Source organism: Emys orbicularis, chromosome 3 (assembly GCF_028017835.1).
Source record: "Emys orbicularis isolate rEmyOrb1 chromosome 3, rEmyOrb1.hap1, whole genome shotgun sequence".
Classification (NCBI taxonomy): Eukaryota; Metazoa; Chordata; order Testudines; family Emydidae; genus Emys; species Emys orbicularis.
In genome coordinates, this window is record NC_088685.1 from 102,401,606 (window position 1) to 102,426,946 (window position 25,341).

A 25,341-nucleotide genomic window follows, 5' to 3' on the forward strand; every position below is an offset into this window, starting at 1 on the left:
ATATGTATAATCAGAGATTTCACTCAATTTAATAAAAAACTAGAAACAATGTCATCGGTATTGTAATTATGTTCACTCTGTAATATGGTAACACTCAAAGAGAGGTCTGATGATTACATTACTGTATAATATCTCTAAACAAAAGTTCACTGTTGTAATGATTATTGTTTTGTTTGACATTTACATGGCAAGGATTTTTTAAATCTGTTTATACTTCCTAAAATTGACACATTTACTTAAGTTGCTACTAGTCAAATCACATTTTGCTATTTATTTCTACTTTTACATGGCATTACCAAATTTCTCTTGCATGCACATATCCATCCCAACACTGCTACCAGAGCTAGAAATTATCTTTTCTGGGAAACAATCCACAAATATCTGCTTGCCAAAGAAAGCTGATCTATTAGGCATTCTTTTGCAAGTATAGTATAGTCAAATTGTAAGTTTCAGTGTTAACCGTGGCAGTGCCAATTGAAACTGATTAGCTAGGAAACAGTAATCTAGCCTTATGAAAAAAATTAAGTGAACTTCAAAGTGGCATCTTCTATTTGAGAGCACATTTTCACATATTGTTCCAACTACCACCCTAAAACAATATTTGTGTATCTATATAAACTGCATCCTCCTCCCTATCATTATAAGGGGTTTGTCTACACAAACATTTAGTTCACAGCAAACTGGGGTGCTAGCCTACTGGGGACTACCTGGCCAGGTGGACTTGGCTGACTGGGGACTCAAAGCTCATTAACAAACTATTAATGTGCATGAGCAAAGTCTAAGTGGGCCGCAGCAAATAACTCTGTGGGCCACGTGTTTGAGACCCCTGGTCTATACAGACAGCTAGTCTGCAGCAAGCTAGTGTGAAGTAGATTTATACCCCAGCTTGCCAAGAACTAAGTGTTGGTGTAGACAAACCAAAGCTTTTGGAGGCTATCACTGTCTTCTCTTCAGCCTGCTTTCAGTTTGGGGAGGACAGAACCAGATCTTTTGGTCACTGGCAGCAGAGGAATGCCCCATCTTCCATGCTCCCTCTGATAAAGGTAACTTCCACAGCCAGGATAATCCAAATCAGATTGTGTTAAATACTTATATTGGAGAGAATGTAAATTCCACCAAAAAATGAACCCAAAATCTTGGATGTTAATTTCCATCTACTCTAGATGCTCCATTTGTCCACAGGTGGCCTATACTTGATGAAAGGAAGTTTTCAGGTAAGCATGTGTTAAGGTCCACAGATCCATTGTAATGAGATTTTCATAGAAATATGACTCTAGGGTGGGAAGCATGATCATCCTTTAAATAGGGACATCCAAAATGAGGTAGATTATATATAAATATCTCCTCCTCCTTCACTTAGGCTCTAAGGTCTGAAGGAGAAGACTTCTGCCAAAAGAAAGGAAATGGCATTGACTAAACTTGGATAACCAATATGTAGATCTTGAGCTAATGGCAGACTAGCAAACCTCAATACAGGACACATGATGATTACTCTGCTCTGAGATTGATTTTTAAGTGAAGGAGGAATATTTCTTCAGTTTACTTAAAGGAATGAATGCTATGACAGTACTTGTCTGAATTAAAAGTACATTAATGGGCCTTATTAGAGAAAGTTCTAAACTTCAAATAAATTAATTTTGATTGGAGATAGTAGCCATTGGGAGGCCTACTCTAATGAACAGGAAGTATAACAATGCCTTCTACGGGGGATCAATTTGAATATGCTGTAATGAGCAGAGTGAGGTTCCAAGGTTGTGATCTGTGATCTTGCAGGGTTGAAATAATGTTGATTCTTTAAGGAAACATTTAATGTTGGATTTGTTCAAGAGCAGGAAGCTTTGTACATGTCAAGATTATAATACCACAGAGACTTGGCCCTTTTGCTAGGGCACTCATACACTCACAATAAAGCCCTCCTGGGGAAACTCAAACCTGTGTTTTACCGGTTTAACACGTTAAACAATGGACTTTCCACCAGCCAGTATAATACGTTCTATTCATTGACTTCTCTTTTGGAGTCCATGAGAGTAATAATCCAAGCGTTCATTGTAACTTGTTGGCCCCAGATGGATGGATGGTCTTGCAATAGGAGACCTCCTCAGGGAGGTAGAGGCATCTGAAGATCCAACAATAGGTTAATCACGCCTGAGGATCATAGCTTCTTCAGACAGAAAGACGAACAGAAGCACTAATCACGCTCTCACTCCTATCCTCTGTACAGTGGAAAAGGTGGGAAGACATACAGAAGGGACCTTTCCATCTTTGCAAGATGTCATTACCACTTCACATCTGGGTCCTGACACACACAGACCGCAGGACATTTTATTATTGTTTCCAGATGCAAAGAGGTAGATCAACAGCCCACCAAGTTAACTTATGTTGTGTGAGATATTTTTGGTACAGGAATCACGCTGCTAATCTGATTTCTGACAAGCAAGTTTTCATGTTCCTTTCCTTCTTGGTGGGAAGCGCACATAGAGATATGAACTTTGCTCTGCCAGGACAGGAGTAGAGGTGGGCTTGATCATGTTCTTCCTTGTTACTATGAAAACCCTATCAGACACCTTGGGTGTTGTGACCAGAACAGGTACGTTAGCTATGGAAGGAGTAGCATTGTGTGAGAGACCTCAATGAATCACAGTTTCCAGCTAGTGGATACTGTGCTTTTTCTGATAGCCATTCCCTGAATTCAGTAGGGGAAGATTCCTTCACAATAAAAATCTGATTCTCTGCATTCACCAACTGAGGCATTAGAGAATACACAATTGGAGCTAGAGCTCTACTAATGGATGATATAGGGGTAAGCTGTGGAGGGAATACTCAGGATTACTGGAGAGATATCACATGAATGATAATCATTGAAAAATGCCTGTGTATGAGATCAGAATTCCCAATGGGTTCCAATAAAAAGTAGATGTTTGTTTCTGTGACGTGTTTTTCATTATGGCCATCTTCCTCTTCTGTTAACATTTTTCTGAGAGGAAAACTTGTACCTGACAGCATTCATCTTCAGTCCAAGCCTATGATTGACTTCCCTAGCATCATGTGTCTGTGTTTATACTGAATCCAAAGTGCTTCAGGAACTGTATCGCTGTGTTTTTGCTTCAGCTTTCTTTTTACATAGAATCCTGATCAGAAAAATTGTCTAGAAAGAGAAGTGATTTTCCTTCTTCCCTAAAGCCAATATTATTGCAACCATGATCCTGGAGAAACACCCTGGAAGCATATGTAAGATCAAATGATAATGACTGAAGATGGATAAAGAAAAAGGCTGCCAGCCATTTGCAGAACGTAAAAATTGTCTGAGGATGGTAAAATGGGGTGCTCTGTAGACGAGCCTCTTTTAGGAACTTATTTACATATTTGAAATAGGGCCTGAACTGCTTTTCCTTGATTCACTGGGGGGTAGAAATAGGATAAAGAGCTTGCTCCCCTTGAGGATCTGTATCATCATATTTAAGCTTCACAAGCTAAGCAGCCATCTTAATGGAGTGCAAATGGAAAGCAAGAGGAATTCCACATTAGAAAGTACTGTAAAGAATACATCATCTTTAAATACATTATAGAAAAATTAGTATCCGAAAAAGGAACGTATGGTAATTGCCCCAATGGAAAGGTATTGAAGGACATGCAATTATAAACAAAGAAGATGCGAGATTGACTCAGTTGAGAGCTACAGGACTAAAGTTGGATAAAGTGAAAATTATTTTTCTAACTGGAGATAAATAAATTACAAAATATCTTATCTATCACTTGTATTTATGACCAGCTAATTCCAGATCCAAGTTCAGCTACTTAAAAAAATTCCCTTGCTCACTACCATTTATGATATGTAAATTTCATACCAGGTTCAACTGTTCACAGAAGCACAAGTAACTATTACCCTCTGGCATTAATACCTTTAAGTACAGAACACAGTAAAATCTAATATTCTGGTTACCTTAGTGCTGTTCATTCTGGTCACCATTGTATTGGTATATTGCAGAGAAAACAATTCTCATGGACTAGCCTGCCCACGGTAACCCTCAAGAATAGTGTGTGACAAGGGATCGCCTAGCAAGCCTGAGATCTGTTTGTTCACTACACTTTTAAAACAGGAAACTGCCTTACATGAGGAATAGATAATTGCCTTATAGTACAGATCTCATGCCTTCATCTCTGCAACAAGAGAAGCCTACTTACATTAATGACAACCTGAAAGAAACAAGTCCTGACAAATTTAATTGAAGTTTCATTGGTACAAATATTCCTATATATTGTTCAAGAAATCAAACAGAATTACTACTTTTACTTAAATTGTAAGCTTTTTAGGGTATGTGTCTTTTTGTTTTGTACATCACTGAGCACAATGGGGTCCTATTCCAGGACTGTGACTCCTAGGCACTACAGTAATACAAATAACAGTAATAAAACATAATAGCCAGGTCTTGGAAATATGTATTTGAAAACATATGACTAAGAATGATCAAGAATCTGGAGTAGCTATTAGGAATTAAGATAACAGGAAAATAGTGACTTCTGTACTGGGTAAAATCAAGTTTTATTTTCCTAAAGCAAATAAGCCAAACAAAAGCAACCAAAGGTTTATTTCTAAACAAGCTGTGCAATGTATTAAAATTCTTTTGTCTACTGTATGATCATGAAATTTCAAATGGATAGCAGAATCACTAATTTGTCTCCAGAGGCACAAGGTACATGAAGATTGAAGAGCAGGCATGAAACACATCTAAGACTAAGCATTTGTTAGGCAAGAGAATAAAAGAGGGCAAGTGACTTTAGGTTGTTTTTGTTTTGTTTTAAATTATGTCAGTTTCCTGGTGAAGGATTAATTGAAACTCCCATTAGTTCACAAAATGCTATTCTGGTTCAATGGTTTAAATGAGAAATTGTGAACAGCACGAGATAATACTGCAGAATGATCAATAAATAATTATTCTTACTTTGAAAGAGATTTTGTACACAGTTTTGCTTTTAAATATACATTTTTTTATGTTTGATCACTGGCCAGAATCACAGTAATTGAAATACTGTCATATGCACTTGGAGTTTTAAGTGCTCATTTGCAAGCACCCTCAGTTTATCTTTTTATAGTGAAAAAATAGAAGAAATAATAGAAAATGCTTTATCATTACCAAATTAAAAACAATTTATTTAGAAGCAGAAAACTGGCTTGTTTGCACTTTACCCTTCATTAGTGCAGACGATCTGTTAACAATAACATTTACTCCTGGGGGGGAATTATGTGCTACTGCATGCGTGCATAATTAATGAGCCCCACAGATTTCTAATCTTTTGCACAGAAAAAAAGCTGCTGCTGAAATGGTGCTGCAGTTCTGCCTTTTGCCCACCAGAGGGTGCTGTGGTGAAAGAACAAAGCTGCAGCTCACAGCCAGCAAGGGAAGAGAGAGAGCTGACTTCTTTGCAGAGGTTGTCAGGCCAGGTCAGGAGACAGGAGCTATGGGGAGACAGACAGTGTGGGGTGCTGTGGGGGTGGGCAGGAGGGGGGTCAGACAGGGCCTCATAAGGGATAGTGGGGGAGGACAGACTGGGGAAGGCGCTGAATGGGAGTGGAGACACAGGGGGGAGGGAGGTGCAGACACATATGGGGACAGGGGAGTGGCTGGGTGAGGGCACAGAGACACATAGGGACAGGGGCAGATGTGCATGACTGAATGGGAGAGGCTGGGGTCAGCCACGGTCTGCATGTGGGAAGCTCCTTAACAATCCCTTCCCGTCCCCCGTCCCCCAAAAAAACCCCTGTTCCATACTTTTCCCACCTATACCCAACAACCCTCCAAGTTCACACCCAGGCTCCTTCCAAGCAATTTAATTCCCTCTCTCTCAGCTCCTCCATTACCCCGGATTCCCTCAAGCCTTTGCACTGCTTCTGAGGGGTGTGAGAAACACGGTTCTGTATTGTAGTTTAAATAAATTATTACACAGAGTTCTGTATTAATATGCCTAGTAAGGAATCTATTTGTCAAAAAACATTTCCTGAATCTTTTCTGTTGGCTGTATTGTTACAGACATACTTGTGACAGCTATTTTGAAATAAATGACCAAAAATAATTGAAACGGTAGGATTATATTGCATTATTTTGACAAAAAATATGCAGGATTTTAAAGTATTTTAATTTTTTGTTGTGGAATTTTTATTTTTTTGGCGCAGAATTCCACCAGGAGTAACAGTTGTAGGTTTCACCACAGATCCATACTGAAAACATTTATATTTTGACAGTCACAAAAGTAAAATCCTCCTTGGAAGAGTCAATCAGGAATACACACACTTTGTGAAAATATCTACTTTAATCACCAAGAAATACTTGGAGGGCCTGATGCTTCTCTCATACAGATTTCTCACGAGCATAACTCCACTGACTTGAGTCACTGTTACACCAGTATAAAGAAGATCAGAATCAGGATGAGTCCATTATCTAGAAAACTGTTGTGTCTATAGTTTTTGCTATTAAATCAAATTCTACATTTTAAAAAAATTGTCTTTTACCACCTAACGCTAATGGAAAAAAGTTCTTCTACCATATGGTTTTGTGTAGCAGAGATCATTTTCTGAAGAGGCATGCTAAAGAGTAATCCAAATATAAAAAGAGCCGGTTCAAAAATATTAAAGATGCCTATCAATTTATAGCATTCAGAATGTATTGTTAGCAAACTAAGTGGACAGGAAATCCAAATTTGCTCTTCAGTTGTGAAAGATGACAAATCTGCTGTAGGAATTAGAGAGGCTTTTCAAGCCCCTGGGAAACAAATTACTAACACAATGGGTGTGGTTTCCGATTTCAGGATCCTTGAGATACAAGCCAAGGAAAAAAAAAAAAAAAAGCCTGCAAATTAAGTTTATCCAGTACAATTAAAGTCAGCAGTCACTTTATTTATCTTAATTGTATCACTACCAGTTTACCCACTACTGGTTTGTTTCCCAGTAATAGCTCCAAAATTAAATCCAAGTTAGGCGTGATATTTAATTTTTGAAAAATTTAGCTCCCTGTACTTAAAAGAAATTGACTAAACTTGCATTGGTCCCAATCTTCATTTTAACAATTTGATAGACTCTTTAAAAATGAACAGACAAAACCAAGAAAGACTATATTTTAAAACTTTAGCATGATAGTTCAGTGAAATTTAAAAACAAAAATTTTAGTTAAGACACCTACATCAAGTACTTCTCAGATTATATATCTATTCTATTTACATTAACAACTATTCAAACAGGTTTCAGAGTAGTAGCTGTGTTAGTCTGCATCCGCAAAAAGAACAGGAGTACTTGTGGCACCTTAGAGACTAACAAATTTATTGTAGCATAAGCTTTCGTGGGCTACAGCTGAAGTGCCCAATAAACCAAATATAAATATTTATATACTAAAGCTGTGAAAAAGCAGGCCAAACAGTGCTTATTACAACAATAGCATACTAAATCCCAGTCAAGGTGCACAGACTAAATAGGAAGACTGCAGACTCAACTTTTGTTTGTTTGAAAAGCAGTCATATGACAAAAGCCTGTCAGAGCCAATCAGCTTCCCATGCTATGACAATCCTACCAGATCTAGGGCCTGAACTGATCTCATGCTGTCAAATCCTCTTTTCTGCAAGCTTTGAAACTACAGTATTGATGGGCACAAATACAGGGATATACCACATGGAACCAAATCAACAAAATTTGGTTTCTTTTAAAGGTCTACATCTGTAGCAGAGTCTTCTGTGACAGCCTGGGCGACTGGACAACTCAAATTACATTATAGTACACAGATCCTTTCATTTTCCATACTGTCAAAATCTTATTTCCAAACACTTATAAACTGACTAGCCTATGGTTCTGGTTCTTGCCTCTTGATGCTAAGTTTTGAGTACACTTCGAAACACGTAAGCAGATCGAAATGTCATTGCCACACCATAGGTTGGTCAGCAGATGGTGCTAGAATAGTGCTACAAATTAGCAATTCCACAGACCAAACTCATTACAGCAATGATTTCCCCAGCCAAAGTCAGACCCTGAAACAGATCTCCCTGTTTATATTGTTACACACCATTTTGTTTTAAGACAAATATTTTTTTGAAAGATTTTTATATAAATAGACATGGACTGAAATACTTTACCATAATGCCTGAAAATATCCAGTCAACCAAGTGTACATTAAGTACTGTGAGGCCAGAAGGTACGGTCTCTATAAAAATAGTATTTCCAACAGAACCATTATTCCAAAAACAAATATGGTATGCAGGCTGGCAAATTTACCCAGACATAATGCTTTTGAGGAATGGTACTTCTAGGCATCAGTCCTTCCCAGATGGTGAAAGTCACTAGTTACAATTAGGGCTGTCAAGCAATTTAAAAACATTAATCGTGATTTTAAAAATTGCGATTAAAGTAATTAATTGCACTGTTAAACAATAAGAGAATACCATTTAAATATTTTTGGATGTTTTCTATATTTCAAATATATCGATTTCAATTACCACACAGAATACAAAGTGTGCAGTGCTCACTTTCTTTTTTTACTGTGGAAATATTTTTAATAAAGATATATATAGTATTTTTCAATTCCCCAATAGAAATAACGTATTGCAATCTCTATCATGAAAGTTGAACTTACAAAATGTAGAATTATGTACAAAAAAAGAACTGCACTCAAAAGTAAAATAATGTAAAACTTTAGAGCCTATAAGCCCACTCAGTCCTACATCTTAATCAGCCAATCGCTCAAACAAGTTTGTTTACATTTGCAGGAGATAATACTGCCTGCTTCTTGTTTACAATTTCACCTGAAAGTGACAACAGGCGATTGCATGGCACTGTTGTAGCCGGCGTCGCAAGATATTTAGGTGCCAGATGCGCTAAAGATTCATATATCCCTTCATGCTTCAACTACTCTTCCAGAGGACGTGTGTCCATGCCAATGGTTCTGCTCAATAATGATCCAAAGCAGCGTGAACCAATGCATATTCATTTTCATCATCTGAGTCAGATGCCACCAGAGAAGGTTGATTATGTTTTTTGGTGGTTCAGTTCTGTAGTTTCCGCATCGGAGTGTTGCTCTTTTAAGACTTCTGAAAGCATGCTCCACACCTCATCCCTCTCAGATTTTGGAAGGCACTTCAGATTCTTAAACCTTGGGTCAAGTACTGTAGCTATCTTTAGAAATCTCACATTGGTACCTTCTTTGCGTTTTGTCAACTCTGCTGTGAAAATGTTCTTAAAACGAACATGTGCTGGGTCATCATCCGAGATTGCTATAATATGAAATACATGGCAGAATGCGGGTAAAACAGAGCAGGAGACATACAATTTTCTCCCAAGGAGTTCAGTCACAAATTTAATTAACTTTATTTAAAAAAAAAAAAAAAAAAAACACACATGCAGCCCCAGCATGGAAGCATGTCCATTGGAATGGTAGCTGAAGCATGAAGGGGCATACGAATGTTTAGCACATCTGGCACGTAAGTACCTTGCCTGTTCTCACCTTCAGATGACATTGTAAATAAGAAGCGGGCAGCATTATCTCCCGTAAATGTAAACAAACTTGTTTGTCTTAGCAATTGGCTGAACAAGAAGTCAGACTGAGTGGACTTCTAGGCTTTAAAATTTTACATTATTTTGTTTGAGTGCAGTTATGTAACAAACAAAAAATCTACATTTGTAATTTGCATTTCATGATCAAGAGACTGCACTACAGTACTTGTATGAGATGAATTGAAAAATACTATTTCTTTATCATTTTTACAGTGCAAATATTTGTAATAAAAATATAAAGTGAGCACTGTACACTTTGTATTCTGCGTTGTAATTGAAATAAATATATTTGAAAATATAGAACATCCAAAAATATTTAATACTTTTCAATTGGTATTCTTTTTTATTCAATTGTTTAAAAGTGTGATTAACAAAAAAAAGAATCGTGATTAATCACGTGAGTTAACTGTGATTAATCGACAGCCCTAGTTACAATGTTTGTTATCTTTTGTTATTCTATTTACCTGCTTGCTGCCCATCAAGCATCTGAGTGTTCTGAGGCACACAATATTTTTTTCCCCAGTCACAATAATCCACCTGCATTTCCAATAATATATTGTTTTAGTGCAAATAGGTATACAAACATTAATTCTGTAAAACTGAATTCCCTGCTTGTTTATAAAATTGGCATACACATTACATCACTCTCTATTTACACTTCCCAAAACACATGAGAGTCATCACTAATTTGATCTGGCAAGTCCCTATAGAAAAGGTGAGGACTGAACATCAGCTCCCATAGCACAGAATGCTGTAGTAATCACGTTTAAATATCAATGTTGAAGATCAAGGTAGAGACAAACACTTAAGAGCCCAGGCAGCAGTAAAAATGCTGTAGCATGCACCATTTTTTTTTTTTTAATAGAAAACAAATTGCTTCAATCAAAACAGGACGCTATCACAACAGTGCTAATACACTGAAAGTTATCTGTAAACCAACTGTAGAAAGCTACTTCAGAAAGCAGTGTTACCTCATTTTAAAGTCAAAACAATCTGCAAATATGAATATTGTCAGTATGACTTAAGACGCATTAAAAAACTAGATACTTGAACACCCATTCTGTATTATCCAAATGCCCCTGAGCATTACTTGCACAGTTGTTGGTCATTTTGCAAATCAGAATCTTTTGTCTAGAAATTGACTCAGAGCCAATGCTGTCCAGATATTACTTAACAAAGCTTAGTTATACTTTTATATTAATATGCACAGAAGTGTTAATTTTCTCTTCTCAGATATACTCTATATATTCTTTAAAGAGCTATTACCAAAAAACATTAGGTACAGAAAAAGAATTTCAATAAATAAGTGAAATTTCTTGAAACTTATATTCTTAAATGGTTTTTGTTTGCTGATGTCCGTATACTATAAAATACATATTTTATAATTTGAAATAAAATTAAAATGCATCTAAAAGAAACTGATTTGTCTCAATGCAACCCTATGATTAAAAAATATTAGAACCCATGCATTTTAAAAGAAACTAAGTTCAGATTGAAAAACAAAAACAAACAAACAAACAAGGGTACCTTTAAAGTGTTACACATTACCAGGTGCCATGCTCTTCCAAATCCTGGCTCCTGATAAGAATATCCTTCTAGCGGAGATGAAATTTAATAGCCTGACAACAATGCCACCCATTCAAATTCCCTTGCCAGAGACAATGGGAATCTAGTTTGCGTTTTGTTTACAAGCTACAAATACCTGACATGTTAGTACAAAATCTCAAGTGCAGAACTTAAAGTCTATATTACAAAATACACACATGTAATTTTTATTTTGTACATCAAGCCAGTTCTGTTGTTCCCTGTCATTAAATAAATTAGTCCAGCTGATGAAAATCCAACAGTCTGTTTGAAAAGCTTAATGAACAAGAGTGACCCCACCCAAGCCCTGACATTGCTAGAGAAGGACATGCTCAGTGGAAAACCAGTCTGCAGTTCCAACTCGTTTCATTCCAGCAGCCAGAATATGCACATGGGTCAAACAACAACTCCGTTTTCCTATCTGTCCAACAAACCAAGAGATGAACAATTTGTGTGGGAAAATCCTTACAGAATCTTTTCAAAGAAGATATCTGCCCCTGTAGAAGATTGTTTGTTTGTTTTGGGGTGGATTTTTGGCTCTTCAAATTAAGCCCTCCTAGCAGCCACAGACACAAACAAACAAAAATAAGCTATAATGCAATCATCTATTCTGTCCTTTGAACAACTCCTCCCATGTACTTAAATAAAATAAAAATTTAAAAAAAAAAAAAAAAAAAACACCACTGGCTCTGTTTATGCAACACTGCTAATGTTTTACATACGATCCAACTGGAACAGGGAAACATTTCACTTCTGATTCTGATTAAAGAAACTTAAACAAAACACTGATCAGGTCTGTAATATATTTAACATGTCAGCTTGTTTTGTATGATTTTATGCAGATTTCCTTCATTACTTCTACAGTTTGCAATAAGCAAGGGTTGGGTTTTTTTGGACTTTCACATTCCAAAGCTTCAATATAGTGACAGTTTATTACAAATTCAGTTAATTCTTGTTGAGTCTTTAGCTATCTTTATAAAAAAAGTTAAAGCTAACTCTCTACTTCTTTCACATGCCACTGCCCTAAAAAAAAGTGAAGAGCACGGTTACTACCACACCTTTTCTAGCACAGATTGAAGAATAATGTATTTATAATTTAAACTGAGAAACACAAGTACTATAAAGTTCACCTGATATCCCGACCAAGTATTACTTCATCATTTTTGTTTTGCTTGGCAGAATTATTTTTTTATAATTGACAAATAATATCAGTTTATTTTAAAGAACTTTTTCTATTTTATAGTGTGTGTGTGTGTGTGTGTGTGTGTGTGTGTGTGTGTGTGTGTGTGTGTGTGTGTGTGTGTACGTACACACAGTTACTTTCAGTTGTGCAAAATTATGGATTTTAAACATTTTTATTGATTTAATTTTCACATTTGAGGGACATGATGGGGAAGGTCAGAAAAATGACAGGCTGAGATTAAAAAAGTTAAACCTTTATAACAGTTAAACGCAAGTCGTCAATATGTCAAAATATACCAAGTATCTATCAAATCAAATTCTAGTAAGTTCTCAGGCAATTTCTCTCATACTTTCCCTATCTGTAAATTTCAACTACCATTGATGGAAATATTTTTGTCTGTCTGTCTGTTGAAATCAATGTTTATTGACATTTACCAATAAAATCTAATTCTTCCAAGCCTCTCTATTATCAATAAGTTATAGATGTCAATTACTATTTCATGAGTAGAGGACATGTATTGGAGCCTACAAAGTAAGGAAATAAAGGCAATTGCAGGGTTCAAGGTCAAAGAGAATTGGGAAATGACTAATCTTCTCCCTTTGCTTTTGGTATGATCACCATGCTAGATTCCAACAAGCAGGATATTGTAAGTTCCTTTTGTGAGGGGATCCAACCTTCAAAATGTATTTTATCAGTACATCTAGACTGAGTGCTATACTACTGCAGAGCTAATTTTTGACACATTCTCAGTAAACACCTGTCTTGATTTCTAGAACTTTCGCAATTTATGAACAGTGATCAGACACCGTTATGAAAAATGCATAATAACTGCTTACTCTGAATAATGTACAAGCAAAAAATAGAAGCAAAAGTCTACTGGACAAAACAATGTTTAAACAGCTCTGGGGCTATGCATGCCCATAAAAGTAAAGAAAATCATGTATTCTAATACAAAAATGTAAAATGGACATGGTCAATTTGAAATCTAGGCATAAAAAAAAAACAAAAAACAAAAAACAAGTTGAGTAGTTGCACATTCCATACCTGCTCCTGTCTGTCCTGCCCATTTTTGTGGTTTTATAATCACTTTTCTGCAGTTTTTTTTAATTGTTTTTCAATATTAAGTTTTTCTTCTTCCCTCTTGCTGTGTGAAAGATCCACGCATGCCCAAGAACCCCACTTGCCAATGAAAGCTGACTCTACACAGGGAACTGTCAAAGAAAATGCTGTCAAATGCACAAAAGAAAGTGAAATACAGAAATTATTTTTCCCTCAAATCTTTCAAATTTCAGTAATCGTAGCTGTGTTGTGCGACAGCAGCAAGCGAACATTCTTCAGACAGAACTCTGATTTTTAAAGCAATCTGATGTTCCTTTAAAGGAGAGTTGTACTCTAAAACTTTGAAAAGACTTCATTCAGTGCCATGACCTCAATCCAAAATCCACGGTGGTGACACAAAAACTACTAGCTGCTGTATAGTGATATACTTCTCGATTCTCCAGATAAATTCCAGCTGCCTTTTCACTAGTTAAGATACTTCAGATATCAGAAGAACAGCAGGAGCTGAAAAGGCAGTTTCATCCCACATTCAAGGAAACAAAACTGTGCCATTTCCTCCAACAGCACAACAAATATCAATTAACCAGAAGAGCAAACTAGAATGGCTAGGCAGACAGCAAATTGCATATACTGCTCCTGAAAGAGTAAATAGTACACACATCCTCTTTCTCATCCTGTCTCCCTTGTCATCGCCCCAACCCCCTTTGTCTCATCAACCATTAAGTCTTGTGTTTATCTTGTAAATTCTTTGGGACAGGGATGGTCATTTTTTATATATTTGCACAGTGCCTAATATAATGTGGCCCAACCTAATTGCTATTGCGGTACAAATGTTTAATAAAGAGAAAAGGACTGATTCTCTAATTGTTTTCTGCCTCCTTGCTCTCTACAATGCATACCAACTGCAAGATCCTGTTCCATGTAAGTTAAGTTCTACCACACTGTCTCGTACTTTAATATTTACTGCATGCTCTAACTATGTATTTGGGAGTGCATGAAATATCACCATTCTTTGGAAATCATATATTCATTGTCTCTGTGGGACCAATGCATGTGTAAGGGGACTGTTGCCCCCTTACTAACATTCAGTGGGGGTGTTTTGGTTGGCTAGCTCCCAGCACTAAAAGGGGAAGGGTCGATGGCAAATCAGGAGCCTGAGACTGTCAGTCCCCAGGAACAATGGGGAGAGGCCAATGCTCCAGATCACCCTGATTGACAGGGCGGGCAGGCTAATCAGAGAATCAGGAGGCGAGGGGGGTCCCGTCCTCCGTGTGAGCTGGAATGGCTTGAGTCAGACAGAGTGGGGCCGAGCTAAGGAGAGAGCAGGGGCCTGAGCTAAGTTGCTGGGAGCAGAGCTGCAGTCCCAAAGCCAGAGCACAGCCCAGAGAGAGCAGACCTGCCCTGGGAGGAGAGCTGCAGCAACCAGAGCCAGAGGGGCCAGACAAGCAGCCAGGAAGCAGGTCAGAGCTGGGAGCAGAGTCACAGAAGCAGCCTGCAGAGCAGACCTGTCCTGGGGGCAGAGCTGTAGCAACCAGAGCCAGAGAGGCCAGAGAAGCAGCCCAGGGAGCTGAAGGCAGAGCAGCAGCAGCCGCCGTGCTGAGGCAGAGTGGAGCTGGAGCTGGAGCAGTCCGGAGCCGGGTGCGGTGAGCAGCTGGGGAGAGTGAGGGGGACCCTGGCAGTGGGCCCAGCACAGGGAGATACCTCAGCCAAGAGGCCTTGCAGGCCAGACTTGGAGGGGGATCGTAACCCTGACAGGGCGGGGGCAACGCTGGGAAGAAGGGTCCTGCCACCTAGAGCCTGAGAGCGTGTGGCCACCGCCAGAACAAGTGTCCAACCCGCAGCGTCTCTGCAGCACAGCCAGGGCCTGAGAAGGAGGCCCGGGACCTACAAGGAACAGACTGTGAACTGCCCTGACGTTCCAGAGACACTGCTTGTGATGATCCCTGCCACAGAGCAGGGTGATGGGTTTTCCTTTAACCTTTCCCATTTTTCCTTATTCTTTTTTAAAAGTAATTGTTAATTAAACAACTTGTATTTGCTTTAAATTGTATAAAATGATCAGTGGGTCAGGGAGGTGCCCAGTGCAGAGAGAGTACCCCGGAGTGGGGACACCCTAGCCCCTGTCCTAGGTGACCACAGCAGGATTGGGGGTCAAGCCCCCCAGGAATCCTGGGCCCAGCCTTGTCGGGGTTTACGAGGACTCTGCCAGACAGGAGAGTGGAAGGGGAGTCCTCAAGGGCAGGGAGGCCTCTGGGTAAAGGAAGTGGGAGCGAGGACTCGGATCCTTTCGCTAGCCCACTTCACCGGGGTAGTGCAGAAGCCAGGAAAGTTCCCCACAATAGCGGGACCATTCCCCCGCTTACACATGTCCAACTTCCAAACTGAAGTTTTCAAAAGTCATGAGTCAGGCACCAAAGCAGCACAAGAAACTTACTGTCAAGCCACTATTTTGAGGAAGCAAACTGTTGAATTTTTTTTTTTTTTTTAAAGTCTTACTTGAAAAGTGAAAACTCAGCTACAAAAAGCCACAAAAGGAGATGCACCCCGCAAACAAAACGTCAACAAAAATTTCACAGCTCCCATGGAACTCTACTGAACCTTGCAGTTTGTTCTGCAGGGCTGACAGCAAAGTCTTTGCATACAACAGCATTTTTCTAAAGGTTTTCCATCACTGCAGCTCCACTGGTGGTGGCTATGGTTGTAGCACTAAAGTCGTCAAGACACAAAGGGCTGCCACTATTTTAGCCACTTGAACACCTAGATCTGTCATACGTTGGGTTACATGAAATGCCTAAAAAGCTAGAAATGGGTCTACCACTGGTGGAGCTGCATAATTGGTAATGCAACAGGGAATCTTTAGAAATCTGCTATTGGAGGCAGAGTCTTGGACAATTGAATTCAAACTAACCATGTCTGATAATCAACAGAGTGCTTGGTTCTTTAGTTTGTGTCTTGAAGACAGTCCCTGCCTGAGAATCATATTGTCAAAGGTACTGATGACAGAACACATGCAGAAACCAAGAGACAATTATTTTAGGGGGGTGGGGGGGAGAAGAGAATGGGATAGAAGGGGGAGGATGTAGATGTATAATTCACTTATGGACATCAGGATAAAAATGACTCTCTAGGAGGGACTTGGAGAAAATTAATGTGATGGCTTGCCAAGACATGACTGGGAGGATATTACTGTATAAATACATATTTATCAAAGAAACCTCACTCATTTCAAAGCGACATGGGTGTCAAAAATGTAGATGGAAAGTCATTATAGTAAGTCTGTATTTCAAATTAAATGGAGGATTTACAGTCTTATTGAGTCACATTTTCTGCCTCTGTTCCATATGTGCAGTACATTTTAAAGCATTAGAATAGACTTAAGTGGACAAATATTTGAAATTCAAATCAAAATTGGCAACCATTCATCATTATTTGATCTAATCGTTTTATTAAAAACTTGTTTAGCAAGACACTGTGGGTGATATTCACACATAGTGCAAGATAAATTCAATGGAGCAGTACTTACTTGCACCGTAGCTGAATTCAATTCAACAAAAGTTTACTACCACCAAATTACATCCTTGGGGAAATAAGGACATTTTACTATAACAATCTAAGAGACCCTTAACTTCAAAGAAGTACACATGCTGCTTTAAGTATTTTCACATCAATTCACTCTAAACTTGTGCCACATCACATTTTGCTAGGAAGATCTGAACAGCTTAAATATGAATTCTTGGAGCTTGTGTCTAATAATGGTGCTAAGAGTCATGTTAACTAATGTACTGAAAACAAGAAAACAGTGTATAAACACTTCTTTAAACAAGTTCTGCAGAACTGAATCCTACTTGAGTGGATATTCGAGACTACCAACAGTGCTCATAAGAACAGCCATACTGGGTCAGACCAATGGTCCATCTAGCCAGTATCCTATCTTTTGTGCTTCAGAGGGAATGAAAAGAACAGGGCAATTTCAAGTGATCCTGTCATCCAGTCCCAGCTTCAGGAAGTCAGAGGTTGAGGGACACCCAGAGCATGGGGTTGCATCCCTGATCATCTTGTCTACTACTCACAGATGAACCTACCCCTCCATGAACTTACCTAATTCTAATTCTTTTTTTGAACCCAATTATACCTTTGATCTTCACAGCATTCCCAGACAAGTTTTCACAGGTTGACTGCATTGTGTAAAGTACTTCCTTTTATTTGTTTTAAACCTGCTGCCCATTAATTTCATCAGGAGACTCCTAGATTCTTTTTTGTTTTTATTTTTTGTTATGTGAAGGGGTAAATACACTTCCCTTTTCACTTTCTCCTTACCATTCATGATTTTATACACCTCTATCATATTTCCCTTTAGTGGTCTCTTTTCTACAATGAACCGTTTTAATCTCTCCTCATATGGAAGCTATTCCAGACCCTTAATAATTTTTGTTGCCCTTCGCTGCACCTTTTCCCAATATAGACCTTTTTTTTCAGATGGGGTGACAGAACTGGACACTGTATTCAAGGTGTGGGCATAGATTTATACAGTGGCATTATGACATTTATTTATCCCTTTCCTAATAGTTCCTAACCTTCTTAGCTTAACAAAAAAAACTACAGCTTCTACAGATTGAAAGGATGTTTTCAGAGAACTAGCCATGACTCCAAGATCTTTTTCTTGAGTGGTAACAGGTAATTTAGACCTCACCATTTTGAATTTATAGTTGGGATAATTTTCCAATTTGCATTGCTTTGCACTTGTAAACATTGAATTTCATCTGCCATTTTGTTGGCTTCACCCTGTTTTGAGAGATCCCTTTGTAACTCTTCACAGTAAGCTTTGGACTTAACTATCTTGAGTAATTTTGTATTGTCCGCAAAGTTTGCCACCTCACTATTTATCCCCTTTAACTAGATCACTTACGAATATATTGAACAGCTCTGATCTCAGTACACACCCTTGGAAGACTCCATTACTTACCTCTATTGTCGAAACTGACCATTTATTCCTACCCTTTGTTTCCTATCTTTTAACCAATTACTGATCCATGAGTAGGGTGACCAGATCAGCGCTATAAAATATCGGGGGGGAGACGGGGGGGGGGGAAAAAAAAAAAGGGCGTTTCAAAGGGGCCCCGGCCATGCACACTGCCCTCCCTGCGGAGCCTCCGGCCCGCCACGGGCATATGCGGCGCGCGGTGGGGCCGGGCAGGGGCCAGGTGGGCGGCACGGGCCGAATCCCCGCTGCTGCCGGGGAGCCCCGCGCCTCTCCCTCCCGCTTGCGGCTGCAGCTCCTTCCCGGCGGGATGCGCCTCCCGCCACCCCGGCCACATGCAGCGCGCGTCCCCTGCTCCTAGTCTCCCTTCCGCCGGGAAGGAGCCGCTGGACGCGCGCCGCATGTGCCCGGGGCGGGGCGGGCCGGGGGGCACGTCCCGCCGGGAAGGACCTGCAGCTGCAAGCTTGAGAGGGAGGAGGAATGCTGCGTGGTTGGGGAACAGGTGGGGCCAGGGCGGGGATTTGGGGAGGGAGCCAATGGGGGAAGGAGGAGGCGGAGCCAGGGCAGGGGTGGGGGGGGGCGAGAGTCACTCCGGGAGGGCAAAATTTCTTGTTTGTCCAGTGTCCCGACCAAACATTGGTCGGGACACAGGACAAAGAAGCAAATATCGGGACAGTCCCGATAAAATTGGGACGTCTGGTCACCCTATCCATGAGAGGATCTCCCTCTTAAGCACAGTAAGCAGTCATGTGATAAGAGCCTTTGCTGGAGGGACCTCTGTGACACTCTATACCCCAATCCCGTACCCTATGTTCACCACTGTGTACAAAGTATGCCTTCTAAGGTATCATTTGAAAACTCAACCTACTGAACATTATTCTCCTGGTAAAATGTGTGTGGCAACTTTGTATGTAAAGTTATGAGACTACTGTATAACAATGATTTTACTGTAACATGCTACAAAGTTAGAAAAGCTAGCTCAAACTAGTTTTTCAGAGACAAAAAAAACCACACTGACATGCCAGCTAGCTGCTAAGAGGCCATTACCTGTTTAATTGGAAATTCACCAGCAGGGGAGTTGTAAACAAGAAATTTACAATTCACCTGGAGGACAGCTGGCAGAGCACATAGGCAATGGAACTGCTGACTCATTGACCTAGCAGAGACTTTTCCAGTACAAAAAGTCAAAATATAAGAAGGGAGGAAAAAAGGCCTCTGGCCTCCTCTCCTCCCACATCTCTACTCAAAGCAGCGAGATCACTTGAAAGAAAATAGGAGCATCAGACTGGGGGAAACTAGTCCTGGTATGGATGTGAACGTTTTTCAGTGAGAGAAACGTTTTTGTTTTCAAATTTTATGCATCTTCATAAAGTTTAGGAATTAATTTGCAGTTTTATCCTTTTATTTCTTGTGTAACCAATTCTAAGTTGTATGCCTTTACCACTTATGACTTAAAAATCTCTCTCTCTCTAGTTAAACTTATTTTATTTTTACTTAATCTAGGGTGTATTTGGATTGAAGTGCTTTGGGACTCCACTTAAAACAAGACTGGTGCATATAAACATTACCCTTTGCTGGACTGTAGGACTAAAAAGATCTTATACTGCACAAGGGTCTACTGAGCAGTATAAGACACACATTCTTGGGGTGCAAGGCGGGAGGCTGGGGAATTTGTGGGTGTTTCCCTGTTCATGAGTGGCTGGAAGAGCATTTGTGTAACTTTGCAAGGAGAGACATTACATCAGCGACTCTCAAACTTTTGAGGGTCACACCCCTCCTTACCTACTGTCCACACCCAACCCCAGAGCTGGGCATGACTGGGCTGGAGGGACACAGACAAGGGTAAGGGGGCCAAGGCTGGGGCCACAGGGATGGGTCTGGGGCCGGGAACCGAATCGTGGCCAGGGGCCAAGGCTGGGGGCAGGAGCAGAGTTGCAACCGGGCAGCAGTGGGGGCTGACAACCAAGCCCGCGGCTGGGTGCAGCTCCACTCCTGGCCCCACCCTGCCCCCAGGCAGCAGTGGAGCTGCAGCCGGGCCCCTAGCCTGGTGTGGAGCTGTGCCAAAGCTGGGGATGGGGGCCAGGTGCAGAACCAGGGCCGCAGAGACGGAGCAGAGCTCAGGGCAGGGAGGGGCTGGGTAGCACTCCCTCCCTGTTCCTCCCCCTGTGGGGGATGGCCCAGACCCACTGTGCCCCCTTAGGGGGCATGCCCCACACTTTGGGGACCTCTGCTAATTGCTGTATGTGAGCAGAGTCTGGAGAGGCTGCTTGTCACTACCAAAAGTAGTGTAAAAGGCACCCCTGGGCTGGAGTGTTAAAGGGACATGCTCTCTGTATGTGTGTATATATCATCTATATATATATATCTATATCCTCAATATATGTTCCATTCTATATGCATCCGAAGAAGTGAGCTGTAGCCCACGAAAGCTTATGCTCTAATAAATTTGTTAGTCTCTAAGGGCTGGTCCACACTAAGCCCCCAGTTCGAACTAAGATACGCAACTTCAGCTACGTGAATAACGTAGCTGAAGTCGAAGTATCTTAGTTCGAACTTAAAGGTACTTACCGCAGGTCCACACGTGGCAGGCAGGCTCCCCCGTCGACTCCGCCTTCTCTCGCGGAGCAGGATTACCGGCGTCGACGGCAAGCACTTCCGGGATCGATTGCTTGCTGCCGAACCAGCGGGTAAGTATAGACGTACCCTAAGGTGCCACAAGTACTCCTGTTCTTTTTGCGGATACAAACTAACACGGCTGCTACTCTGAAAAGGGACAACAGTTCAACAGTCCAGATTGTACCCTGGGGGATGTTGCCTCGTCAAAAGCCTTGTGAAAGTCCAAGTACACAGTATGCTTCTTAACACCCTCAAAGCATTCTAATAGATTGGTGAAGTGTCATTTCCCTTTACAAAAGCCATGTTGGCTCCTCCCCAACATATCCTGTTCATCTATCTGTGGGTCTGCTAATTCTATTCTTTACTATAGTTTCAACCAATTTGCTTGGTACTGAAGTTAGGCTTACCAGCCTATAATTGTCAGGATCACCTCTGGAGCCTTCATTAAAAAAACAAACAAACAAAAAAAACAATTGGTGTTATATTAACGACTTTCCAGTCATCTGGTACAGAGGCCAATTTAAGCGATAGGTTACAAACCACCGTTAGTAGTTCTGCAAACCCTTATTTGAGTTCCTTCAGAACTCCTGGGTGAATACATCTGGTCCTGGTGACTTATTACGGTTTAATTTATCAATTTGTTCCAAAACCACCTCTACTGACACCTGAGTTTGGGACAGTTCTCACATTTTTCACCTAAACAAAATGGCTAGGGTGTGGGATCTCCCCACAGCCACTGCAGTGAAGACCGATGCAAATAATTCATTTAGCTTCTCCACAATCGTCTTGTCTTCCTTGCGTGCTCCTTAAGCACTTCGATCGTCCAGTGGCCCCACTGACTGTTTGACAAGCTTCCTGCTTATGATGTACTTAGGTTTCTCCCCCCCCCAGTTAGGTAGTTGCTCTTCAAATTCTTTCGTGGCCTGTCTTATTATACTTTTACACTTGACTTGCCAGAGTTTATGCTCCTTTCTATTTTTCTCATCAGTGTTTTACTTCCAGTTTTTAAAGGATGCCTTTTTGCCTCAAACCATATCTGATACTCTGTTTAACCAGGGTGGCATTATTGTTTTGGTCCTCTTACAGTTTTTTGTTTTTGTTTTTGTTTTAAGTTTGGGGTTATGTTTAGTTGAGCCTCTATTATGCTATTTTTCAATAGTTTCCATGCAGTTTGCAGTTTTTACCCTTGTGACTGCTTTTTTAAATTTCCATTTAACTAGCTTCCTCATTTTTTAGATCTCCTTTTTGAAGTTAAATGCTATTGTGATGGGGTTCTCTGGCATTCTCCCCCCCCCCCCCAAGAATGTTAAATGTAACTACAATATGGTCACTATTAAGCAGTTTAGCTATATTCACCTCCTGGATCAGATCCAGTGCTCCACTTAGGACTAACTCAAGAATTGCTTCTTCCCTTGTGGGTTCCAGGACTAGCTGCTTCAAGAAACTATCATTCAATGTGTCAAGAAATATCTCTGCATCCCTTCCCACAGTGACAAACAGCCAGTCAATAGGAGAGTTGAAATCCCTCATTATTATTGCATTTTCTGTCTTTGTAGCCTCTCTCATCTCCCTGAGCATTGCAGTCACCATCGCCATCCTGGTCAGACATTTGGTAGTGTATTCCTACTGCTGTACTCTTATTGTTCAAGCATGGAATATATCTATATAGATTCTATGGTAGAGTTTGAGTCATTTAAGATTTTACCATATTTGACTCTATGCTTTCACAAAGTGCCATGCTCCCACCAGCGTACCCTTGTATTACCCTCATTCCACCCAGTTTCCACAATGCCTATTATATCAATATCCCCTTTTAATGCCAGGCACTCTAGCTCACTCAGTTTAGTATTTAGACTTTAGCATTTGTATATAAGCACTTGTACATTTTGTCAACATTCACTTGCTTGTCTTCGTGTGTTATAATTAAATGGGACTCTTATATTTGACTGTTCCTGACTAGTGCCTACCTGTACTTGACCAACTTTTCCCTATTCTCTTTACTAGGCTAGAGTTGTCCTTTAATAAATTCATCCCTAAGGAAAGTCTCCACCCAAACTCTGCTCTTTTGCACCTGTTGGCTTTCCCCCAGCCCTTCATTAAAAAAAAAAAATCCTCTACAACCTTTTGAATTTTACATGCCAACAGTCTGGCTCTGGTTTGGTTTAGGTGGAGCCCATCCCTTCTGTATAGGCTTCTCCTCTCCCAAAAGATTCCCCAGTTCCTAATAAACCTAAATCCCTCCTCCCTAAACCATCATGTCATCCACACAAAGTTCCTGCAGTTCTGCCTGTCGTTGGGTATGTCTACACTGTAATTAAAAAACTCAGATAGTCCATGCCAGCTGACTCAGGCTTGTGGGGCTCAGATCAAGGGGCTGTTTAACTGCAGTGTAGACATTCAGGCTCAGGCTGAGCATCTACTCTGCAATTAAACAGCCACTTATCCCAAGCCCCATGAGCTCAAGTCAGCTGACACAGGCCAGCCTCAAGTTTTTAATTGCAGCGCAGACATATCCTTTCTGGCCCTGCACGTGGAACTGGAAGCATATCGTTGTATGCTGCCATGGAGGTCCTGGACTTTAATCTCTTACCTAGCAGCCTAATTTGGGCCTCCAGGGCCCCATCCTACCTTTCCCTATGCCACTAGTACCTACATGTACCATGACCACCAGCTCCTCCCCAGCACTGCAAGTAAGTCTATCTAGGTGCCTTGAGAGGTCCACAAACTTTGCACCCAGCAAGCAATTTATCTTGCAGTTCTCCTGGTCATCCTAAACCTTACTATGTATAGTTCTAATAATCAAATCCCCCAATTACCTTGCTATTCCTAGTAACTAGTATACCCATCCCCAGGAGGGGTAATCTCAGTGAGAGAGGAAGAATGGTCCCCAAAATGGGATTGTTTCCTTTACCTCCAGCTTGTTGTTCTTCTCCAAGACTTTCAACTTCATTAACAGCACAGAGGCTGTCAGACAGGGAGTGGGACATCTCTATTGTGTCCCTGAGAGTCTCCTCTATGTACCTCTGTCTTTCTTAGCTCCTCCAGTTCAACCATTCTGGCTTTAAGAGCCCATACTGTGTCTCTGAAGGTCATGAGCTGCATACTCTGCATGCACACATATGCCATGAAATCGTACATGCTGAATTCAGTGCAATAAACCGGATAACCCCCCACTCTGCTGCTGGATTTCTGCTTGCATTATTTTTACTCTTACTTGCTTTGTTGTTCGGTTTTTGCCTTGTGTGTTTTATTTTGCTTTTGGGGGGGGGGGCGCTATTGATTTATGTTGAGAGGATGTTTGTTCTGTGTATTCATTCTCCCTCTGTCCCTCTTCTCTCTATGGTTCTTTTCTAGAGGACTTTTCTGGTGCCCTTCTAGTAGTTAGGTACGTCCCTTGGCCTCCTCCCCCGCCACTGGACTCTCACTGCAGCCAAACTCCCCCTACCTTGGTATCTCACTGTCTTATGCTCTATCACTCTGTCACAGGGCTCTCTCTACTTGAGAGCTGGACCTGAAAGGAATGCTGCTCACACACTCTCTAAACTCCTACACAAAAAACTGCCCTGTTTGCTAGCTTCTCTGGTCACTTTGGAGCTGGCTTTTTCAACTCCACTTCTCCCTGAGTTAGCCTGCCCCCTGGTCAAGGGATGTTAAAGGGGTTATGGATCAAGGTATAGCAGGCTAGTGCCTAGTCAGTAAGCTCTCAGCCTAGCCTAGCTGACAGCTTGGTTCAGAACACAGCCTCCAAAACAGACCACACTATAAGCAGAAACACAGCATGAAAGCAAGCGCACACAAAAAAAACCTAACAGGCAGGGGCAGTTCCAGGCACCAGCGCACAAAGCGCGTGCCTGGGGCGGCAAGCCATGGGGGGCAGCCTGCCGGTCGCTGTTGGGGCGGCAGTCAGGCAGCCTTTGGTGGCGTGCCTGCAGGAGGTCCGCCGGTCCCGCGGTTTCGGCGGTGGGTATGCCGAAGCCGTGGGACCAGCAGATTACTCGCAGAAACGCCACCGAATCCACGTGATTGGGGTGGCAAAAAACAGAGCCGCCCCTGTTAACAGGCAAACATGCACACAAACTCACCCCAGGATCATGTAGTGTCTCCTCTTTCACCTGGATAATTCCCTTGCAAAACTCCTGTTTGCTGCTCACAACATGTTACTCTGGGGCAGGGCAGGAATCACAGCTGCAAGACATGTTCCAGTATCATTCTAACAGAAGCTACAGGTTTTGTTTTGGGGTTGGGTTGGGGGGGGGGGGGAGGAGAGTAGAGAGGGCGGGGGGGGAGGAGAGTAGAGAGGGCGGGGGGGGAGGAGAAAGAAGGGTTAAGCTACAACCTGCAAGAAGACAGTCCTTTGGTCGTTTCCCCTTTGCCCCTCAGCAAAGGACTCTCGAT

At 41.1% G+C, this 25,341-nt stretch overlaps 1 protein-coding gene across 1 annotated transcript in view; it reads right to left on the reverse strand.

Annotated features, from left to right (window-relative positions):
* The window catches only part of EPB41L2 (erythrocyte membrane protein band 4.1 like 2), a 166,234-nt gene extending 141,126 nt beyond the window's left edge, over window positions 1–25,108 (reverse strand). Inside the window, exon 1 of the mRNA XM_065400935.1 lies at window positions 25,029–25,108. The gene's annotated coding sequence lies outside the window, so the exon portion shown is untranslated. The remainder of the gene's footprint in view (window positions 1–25,028) is intronic.
* Window positions 25,109–25,341: the final 233 nt, after the last annotated feature.